Source organism: Megalops cyprinoides, chromosome 12 (genome assembly GCF_013368585.1).
Source record: "Megalops cyprinoides isolate fMegCyp1 chromosome 12, fMegCyp1.pri, whole genome shotgun sequence".
Taxonomy (NCBI): Eukaryota; Metazoa; Chordata; class Actinopteri; order Elopiformes; family Megalopidae; genus Megalops; species Megalops cyprinoides.
This window is the reverse complement of record NC_050594.1, coordinates 4,233,164-4,242,848: the sequence shown is the minus strand read 5'-3', so window position 1 is coordinate 4,242,848 and position 9,685 is coordinate 4,233,164.

Genomic DNA, 9,685 nt, shown 5'->3' with positions numbered 1-9,685 from the left:
AAGTGCTGCTTTTGATATTGATAGTTTGATTGTTGATAGTTGATTTGATATTGATAGTTTGATTTGCAGCCCCTGTGCATATGGTGCAGGTGACTTCCCGTTACACTGGGCTAGTATCAGAATATGCAATCATGACTGTGAGTTAGCGATCCAGCTATTGGCAGGACATTAGTTAGCAGCAAAAACAGGGAGGATTAAGTGACCTCACACAAAAGGAAATTGATTTACAATGTGCCAACATGACCAGTGCACCATCGTATCTGGATTAAAATAAATTGCACTGACAGAAGAAAAGAAAAGGAAAAAACTTTCCAGGCCTGCGGAGGAGGCAACAAGCGCAGGTGTAGAGCTCAGTCATACGGTGCTAATAGGCCATCTTGCTAAGTGTGTTCTTGCTCTAGCATTTGTCAATAAAAAAACTCTACTCAGCGCTGATGAATTGGAGATGACAACTATAACTGCCGCAGAATGAAAAATCAATACAGCACTAATGCAGCCTAAAAAATAAGTGCTGGACCGTGGTAGATTAAAGTCAACAAGACAGCCAAGGACAGGAAGTCTTGTTTGACTTGATTTCCTGATCAATTTAATCAATTTGTGAGCTGGCGCTTAGCGGGCAAGGGCTACGCTACAGGGCTACAGGTCCGTTTAGCTTGAGGTGGCAACACCACCAAAGTCATTTTCACTTAGTTAGTTAAAACAAAATGTATTGACTTAATTAACACTTGCACTACAACAATACAAGGCACTTCCTTTTATTCTATTCTATTCTATTCACAGCAAGCTTCTGTAACACAGAAACGGCCATTTCCATCCTCTGTGACAAATATGAGTATAGATGCATCTGCTGAAGATCCACAGATTTCTGGCTGCCACTCAGACCCAGGTCCTAATTACTCAGTGGGAGTCACTGATTGGTTGAAAGCTTGAATCACTGATTCCTGGTGTCAGTAAGCCACTGGCTTAGAGGCAACCCTAAAACCTTCAGGATTGTGGATCTTCATCTGGGGGATACTTTGCTAGCCTTGTTGGTTGTGCACATGACCTTATTTTTAGTCTCTTTCTCTTATTTAAAAGTTGTTTCAAGCTAAATATTAGCAATTTACGTGTGAGACATAAACATAGCCAGAGCAAAATTATGTCCTAAATGCCTCAAAATTATGTCATGTCAGTCGTGTGGCAGTAATGTGGGGTAGTGGTGCAGAGCAGGGCTTGTAACCGAAAGGTTGCCGCTTAAATTGCCTGCTGGAGTGCTACCATTTCACCCTTGGGCAAGGTACTTAACCCACAATTGCCTCAGCTGTATAAATGAATAAAATTGTAAACTGCGTAAGTCATTCTGGATATGAGTGCTAAATGACTATAATGTATTGTGACTTCAAACAGATGCAATGGAAAACTGCTGAGCAATGTTTTTTTTAACATTCTTTGAAAGGTAAAAATGACAACTATCAATTTCTTTCCAAATAAATATTTTTATTTTATTCCAAATAATAAAAAAAAAACCATTGGCTTCTTTAAAGTTGGAGACTGTGAAGTGCCCTTGTAGTATTCCTGTAGTTGCAAGACCAGGAGCCCAATCAAAAATATCTCCTCTGACGAACCAACCTGGGCAGTCAACATGAATACACACAACAGAACATCACAGCAGCAATATCAGGAAAGGGGTCCTTCAGTCCTTCCCTGAGGAAATTGGTGCCTTGCAATGCCATGAGGAAGTCGCTGGTGGGGCTGCAGTGTCACCTTATGACTCTGCCCATGTCACATCTGCCCTCGGACCCCTCAGTTATCAATATGGTCCCTAGAACAGAGGACGGGTCATGGGTCGAGGGTCAAGGGTCAAGGCTCTGGAATGTTCAGTATCCCAAGACTGCCCCAGCTGTTAACTGAGGACAGTGTGACCTTGCATGTGGGTGGTGTGTTGGCTGGGGCATTCAGTGCCAATGCACAGTCTCTCTCATCGGGAAATAAAAGCCTGTGACCTCAGTCACCAGTAACTCGATCCACACGAGACTCATCGAATTTCGTTCAAATAATCCTTCTAACAATGCCTGTAATGAGCCTCTGTTTTTTGGGGACCTCTATGCCACTGGATCACACAGTCAGGGACACAGAGACCAAAGCCTGCGTGACTGCAGGGAGATGGTTGTACCTTTACTCTACCCTGTGGTTACTGAGTAGCAAGGCTTTTTAGTGTAAAACCACACAACTCACGCAGCACACACGAAGGATCACAGGACACGCAAAGTGGGCCTGGCCGCTCCAGATCGGTTGCTAAGCGCTTTGAGCAAACACTGGACACCCGCATGAAAACACGGAGGGTGTGGTCAGGCTTCACAGTCTCCGTTATTTTACATAACATGTTTACAAAAAATAATGATTAAAATTGTTAATTGTAATAATTACGGTTGGCATGTAATGTTCATCAACAACAACAACAACAACAACAAGGATTTTTTTGTGCATTTGACACAGCAGTAATAAATCTTGGGGTAGAAGAGCATCTTTAGGCACATGACAGGCATGATGTTAATGCAATAAAAGGCCTGAGATACTGGGAGGCTGTCCATGTCCCGCTGCTCCATGCTAATGGGATCAGTTAATTAAAGTCACCACTTGCGAGCTCTGTAACTGGAAACAGCTGATATTTATCGAAACCAAACGCTCCCAGGGACCGGATTATAATGACAACTCTCGCATGTGGACATGGGGGGCGGGGGGGGCGTATGGTTTGTTTTAAAGTGAAAAGAAAAATACACAGCTTTGTTGACGTTTCGGTTTGCTCCCCTTTGAAGTATCTTCAATTGAGCGTTCAGAGTTTCTTCAGAAGTGCGTGTGGAGGGAAATGATTTTGGTTGTCAGGGCCACCTGTGAATAGTTGTATTGCCTGGACTCAGTCACGCAGTAGCTCTTAGTCATTTATCCATAGTGTCCAATTTAGGATATATATATATATATATATATAATATATCCTTACTGTAGGCAGAAAGTGTTGCCCTCAGACGTTTTATTTAGCATTTAACATGTATATCACCTGTGTCATAAGAGGAAATGTAATTTGGCCCTGAGAAGTACACAAGAGCCTGCAACCCAGCCAAAACACTTAACAGCTTGGCCCAGTCTGTGGACAAACCGCTTTTCATTTCCTTTACCTCAAATTCACATTCTTTAATGTCTGAGGAACCTCAGAAAAAATCCTTCTAAAGTCCCGAGGTCTGCCCTCTCATTCGGACTGCTGTTTGCCTCCTTTCAAAAGCCTTTAGTACTCAAGCCTGTGAACTGTCGTAGGCAGACAGTCCTTGACTCAAAAGATTGTTTAAAAGTCAATCTTTGCATGTCCAGGCCAGTAGACAGAGCCTGTTCTTGTTGAAGGTTTATGCCTTTGGTGATTCGTGGCTGAACTAAGATCAGTAAGAGAGGCAGATCTGCTGAGGACCTGACCCATCTGCAGGGCAGAGTGAGGGTGTGGTTATAGCCTGGATGAGCTACAGACCCAGGTCTCTAGGCAGGGGAACCAATCATATCCCAGTCCTGACACTAGGGCGGGGCAGCAGTCTGTGTGTAGTATGCTCATGCTGTATAGAATTACATACCTGAAAGTGACTATAACTGATATTTTCTAATATAAACAGAATATTTCATCATATATGAAGATAGCTTTTATTTTGAGGTTTATATATTAACAAATGATCTATTACTTTTTATTACAGGGAGTTTGTACCAGTAATCAACTTTCAGACAAAGTGTTTGTAATACTGTCCCTCAAGCAATATCCTCCACACAGAGAATACAGATTGCATTGCAGACATTTCTGTTGTGTTAAATTACATCATAAATCTCCTATTCATATGCTAAACTATCAATCTCACAGACGTAAAGTGCTCATATCTCATGCAGCTATTTCCACAGGCTGACCGCCTGTCGGTGCGTAAACAGTCCTGACATGTCCAACACCTTTGTGTGAGGTCATCGCTCCTTCTGCATCAACAAGATAGAGGACCCTCTTCCTCTGAGGGAAAAAGGTGATGTCAAACGATGATGTCACTCCGCTGTGTTTTCAGCATTCTGGAAGCAACCACTTGTGCCTGCATTCAAAGAGAGGGGTCAGAACAGGAGGCAAAGGTGAAAGGTCACTGCTGGTATGCTGGAGGGGATCACAGGAGGGAAACATGACTTTGTACTTCCTTTGGTATGTAGCAGAATAATTAATTGCTTGATTAATCTACTACAAACAGCTGGAATACTGCCCCCACCCCTTATACACATAATAAAAATTGCTGTAATTCAGTATTACATTCTGGTGAGATACTACACATATCCCTTATAATGCCACAATAATGAACTGACAGCAATTTTTATTATGCACATATGGAGGAGGGGTATTCTAGCTGTTTGTAATCAATTTAAGTCAGATACTACACCTACTACACCTTATAATGGCATGATAATGTCATTGGGGATAAAACATATGCAGACCTTCATCATTACTGCGGAGGTCTTAAAGTGTATTGTTTTCTGTAATAGGCTCAGTATTGCAATCTCGTGGTTCTGCATTAACATCTATAACCACTCTGGCCTCTGAGCCCCTGTCTCTCCGTGAAGCCTCAGATGAGGTGAAAGCATGGAGGTGCAGAGAGGGATGGGGTGTTTTCTTCATTCCTTTGGTAATCAGTTTTGTGGAAATGTGCCCATTTCGTCCTTCGCCGTCTCCTCGTTGGCACATCTTCCAAAGGCTACAAAGACAGGCCACTACATTAGGCCCATGATACCCACAGCTCTCACTGCGATCTGTGACACCTGGCCAGCTTATGTGCTCTTCCAGTGTGTGCACGTTTCACCTCCAAAAAATAGGTATTTTCATTCGTGATTATTACAATAAACAGAATTTTTTGCATGCACAGAACAGACAGTTCGCACAGACTAGTACACAAACTAGATGCATTCAAGTAAAAAAAGAGCCAGCACCTAACCAGAGATCCTTTCAGATCAGCACTGCATCTGCTTTATAATCACAGTTCTCTGCTTCTCTTGTTTGTGGCTTCCCATCCCATGCCCCAACAAATTTTGTGTTCCCAAACTGCCTGGCTTCATTGAGGGAAAATTCTGAAGCGTTGCATGCAAAATCCGATCTACTTCAGTCATGGAAACATGGAGTTCCAAATCATCTTCATCACGGGAGAAAGCTCTGACTCCCCCTGCATTAATGTGTTTTCACTGCCTAAACGCTCGCAAAAGACCCTGAGTCACAGCACAGTGATACAGAGATTTCCAAACATGCAGACCCTTAAGGGGGCAATTTCAATGACATGCGAAAAAAAGCTACCATTTAGATCGTTATCTTTCTTAAAAACAACAATTTTGAATGATGTTCCTGTTCTCATCTGGTGTCACTTGAGGTAGGCCTTCTGTGCTTTCTACAGAAGATCTCCAAATAGCCTCAGTCATCCTCAACTAACTAAAGATATAAGTAAATGGTTAGTTACCATTACTATAAAGTTGGGCTGAAGGCTCCCATGGTTCCTACACAGCTGCAACCTAGAACATTGCCCCGAGCCAAATTTGTATCGGAATTAGCTAAATCACGTATGCAGAAAGAGTTACTAAGGTTACAGCTGAAGGTTGTTGAAGTGCTACTGGGGATACTTGGGCACATTGCAGAAGGATTATCACATAAATACAACGTGTCATTTTCAAAGAATGATCTCACTATGAGCTGCGGTGGCAAAGACCACTGATCTTACTGCACACTGTGGAATCTCACCAACAAGTTGAACCTAGGTGGCTGTTGTACTTGTTGAGACCTTTCATTGCTGTTGGTCATGTGTGGCGGTCATTATTGAAACTGCAATATACTTCAAAACCGAGTGAAGAGAGAGAATGCAGATGGTTTCAACACACAATAGAGCAAGATCACAAAAAGTGAGTCGATTACATAACGGAGTATCTGTGTGGAGAGATATGGAGGGTGACCATATGGAAGTAATACGTGAAGGCTTATGTGTGTTTATTTATTATCGTAGCTAATTCCCCTGTCCCAGAAGGACGTCCATCACATATTGCATAATACATCTGTAGAGCTAGACATTGCACTGAAGTGTCTGAGGTCAAGAACATTGATCAAGTCTGAATAGGCAGTTTCCCATCCAGGAATCAAACCCACAACTTTCTGGTCACAAGCCCAATTCCCTCATAATCACGGAAACACTGCCGTTCAAAAGCTACGCGACAATCTAATGATTCCTCACTGGGGAGACACCTCAGATGACATCTCAGGGATCAGGAGTGCAGTGTCAATGTTAAAAATTTAAGAATCCAAAAAAATAAATGAAATCACATACAAGCCCCTAATAAGAGACAGTAAATCATTTTGCAATCAAATAATCCGTGTAAGAGAAAAAATCTGTGTTATTACACATTCATAAAAAGGAGCTAAAGCAGTTATGTAATTATCATCAGCTTAATGTTATTTATGACATTGGCCCAACTATTTTCAGGGAGCTACAAATGGAGACATACAGGGATATAACGGTATACATGACACGGGATAGATAGAATGAGGAACATAAAGAGGAATGTGACTGATTAAATAATAAACTGGCATTTACCTCTTAAGGTGCCTTGGTTCCTTTTAATTGCGTTTAGATAACTAGATGTTGCTAAGTACCTACATGTGTACATAATTTGTTTTAATTATCATCTACCTAATGCAGATGTGCTAGTCGATTTGTTACTTTGTCTCCCTGATAATGAAATATGTAGACAGACAGAAAGCTGGATGGAGAAATTAAAGCATAACCTCAAATAATTAAGAATTATTCCGTAGCTGAACTGTGTTTGGACCTCTCCAGGGGTTTCGATTACAATCATATTAAACCATTTAATTTATTTCATTTATTTTCTCAGTAAAATCTTATTTTACAGGCAACATATCTGAGATACGGTAGCCATTAAAGGCAGTCTCTCTCTCTGCCATTGCCATATTTTTCCTTCGCCAAATTAATCAAATAAGAGTCCAGAAGAAGCAAAGTGAATGCTTGTGTGGATTGTGTTGAGTTACATTAATATAATCCTTCAGTTATGTGATTGTCATGGAAAACACAAAATCACATTTTGACTTCACAGGGACTTTAATTACTTTTCCATCTGGTATTTGTTTTTTTTCCACTGTAACTTTGTGAGTTTCGGTGAAGTGCATTTATCTCATGCTCATTTGTTTATTAAACCTTTATTTTAATCAGGTAGTTCATCTGAGAAAAAAAAAACTCCTTTTTCTGACAATAACAACCTGGAGGTCACAGTGCTTTAGTTTCAGCAGCCATATCTGATACTTTTCCTGTCCTGCTGTGCTACTCGAAGCTACTCGCACCCGAGGGCTGAAAGCCAGCAGGCATTCCAGCTCTCATGAAAACACCAGTGCTCCTAGAACTGGGCAGGAAAGCTAAATTGGTTCAGTCAAGAGAATGATTAGTTAAACCAGTTGATTAAGTGCCTGGTTGGGAGGAGAACTGCGGCCCTGCAGGAACAGAGTCTGAGTACCCTTAATGATTAGACACGCCTGTGATCTCTCAGAAGTAAAAGAAACGGTACCCGTACGTAGATTTCAGCCAGGGTGAGATGGCACCCCCTAGTAATAGAGCGATGATATGGCATGCATCCTCTACAAACAAGACACTGTAAAGTTTTGGGCCAACTCCCCAACTGAGCACATCTTTTAGAAAGATGCCAGTCCTACAGCTTTAGGGCAGTGCTCTGTCTGTGATATTTTTACTTTTTTTCTTAGTCTCCTTTTTCCCGCAGAAACATGTACATAATTGTTAATTACATCTAAGGAGTAAAACTCCCCGGTGTACGCCGCGGAAGCTCACGGTCCAATGTTTAGACCTGAGACTGACGGACCTCACATGAGCTGAGGGTCCGGCGTGTTTTTAGGCAGTCGAACCCTGTGTGCAGAGCCAGGCTGGCACCCGTTCCCTGCTCTTGGCAGGCAGCACCCCAAATCCATCTGTGAAAACAGAGGCTACCCTGCCCCGAGCGCTGGAGGACCCCAGGAGCCCTCTCAATGGAAAATTCCCACGGATCCGCCAACCAGGGCCCAACTCTCCCTCCCCCGCTCTCTCTCTGACACACACACACACACACACACACACACACACACACACACACACACACACAGACCCGCACACAGACACATAGACACACACAAACACACACACACACACACACAGACACATAGACACACACACACACACACACACACACGCACGCACACACACACACACACACACTACACACACACACTACACACACAGACCCACACACAGACACATAGACACACACAGACACACACACACACACACACTACACACACAGACCCACACACAGACACATAGACACACACACACACACACACACAGGAAGTTTGGAATTATTGGCAGGAAAACTTCCAAAACATTTTCTGTCTTTTCTCTGTATGTGCCCTGAAAAAATGCACTCAGTTTGTTGTATGAGAAGTGTAAACACAGGGAAAGTGTTTGGTTGGACATTCCAGGCAGGTAAGCAATGGCCTCTGAATCGGTGTGTGCTTGCAGTGTCCAACTAGACACTAGTAACTGCAGGCTGCGTGTGGGACACGCCATGGTGACTACAGGTGATGGTCGACAACCAACAGTTTTGGACTGATAATTGATTGTGTGCACCCAGCTTGAATGGCTTTCAGTTATGGGGAGAGCCTGTCCGAGGCATCCATGTTTAAAAAGCAAGGTGAGGAGAAGCCGCCATTGCCAAGCCATAGAGAAACTCTCTGTCAAACACTGTGCCGACTGGCTACTGTGCCATGGTCACATGACCTGTACCTGAGATTCGGGAGAGCTGTGAGTTTGTGTCCTCTACATGCCCAGGTATGTCTGGCATATGCAGAAAGCCACAGGCTCTAGACCACTTATTCTGAACAGATTTCACAATTTACATACAACCATAACATGCAGCTATAGTGCATTTTCAACCCTTGTCAATATGCACCCGTGACTGTTAATGCACTCCATATGAGGGTGCGGCTACAAATATTATACCTGAATATGCATCAACATGCATAACATTAAGGGCACTGTGTCATAAGGGTACAGTTCCCAGGTGGGCCCCTGCTGTTGTACCCTTGGGCAAGCCACTTTATCCCAACTGCCTCAGTAAACACGCAGCTGTATAAACGGATCTCATGTAAAAATTGCAAACTGTGTTAAGTTGCTCTGGATAAGAGCATCTGCTAAGCAAATGTACAGTAATGTTGTAATGAATATCAGACAGCAGTGTACGGTCATGCTCGAGCAGCTCTGGTTTCTACAGCCACTGAGCTGCCAATGGGTCTGGAGAACAGCAGCAGATTATCTGTGGGTTTTGGGGTCTGCGACCCCCTTTCATACATGTGTTCTGTGGCTCTCCTCTGGTCTCCATATCCAAACAATCCAACTGAGCGTTTGCTCTCTCACTGTCTGTGAAAACATTATGGTCACAGAGGAGTGTTTTCCTGCCTATTTTGTGGGTGCTGTGTGCATAATGACCTCTAGAGGGAGCAGTAGCAGTGTGGATATCATGAATAAACTGCGCTAAAAACACCCAATACTTGTTCATGTGATAGAGGAAACGGCGTTGGTATGGCGGTGTTGAGTGCTGGTAAGATCTGGTCACTGAC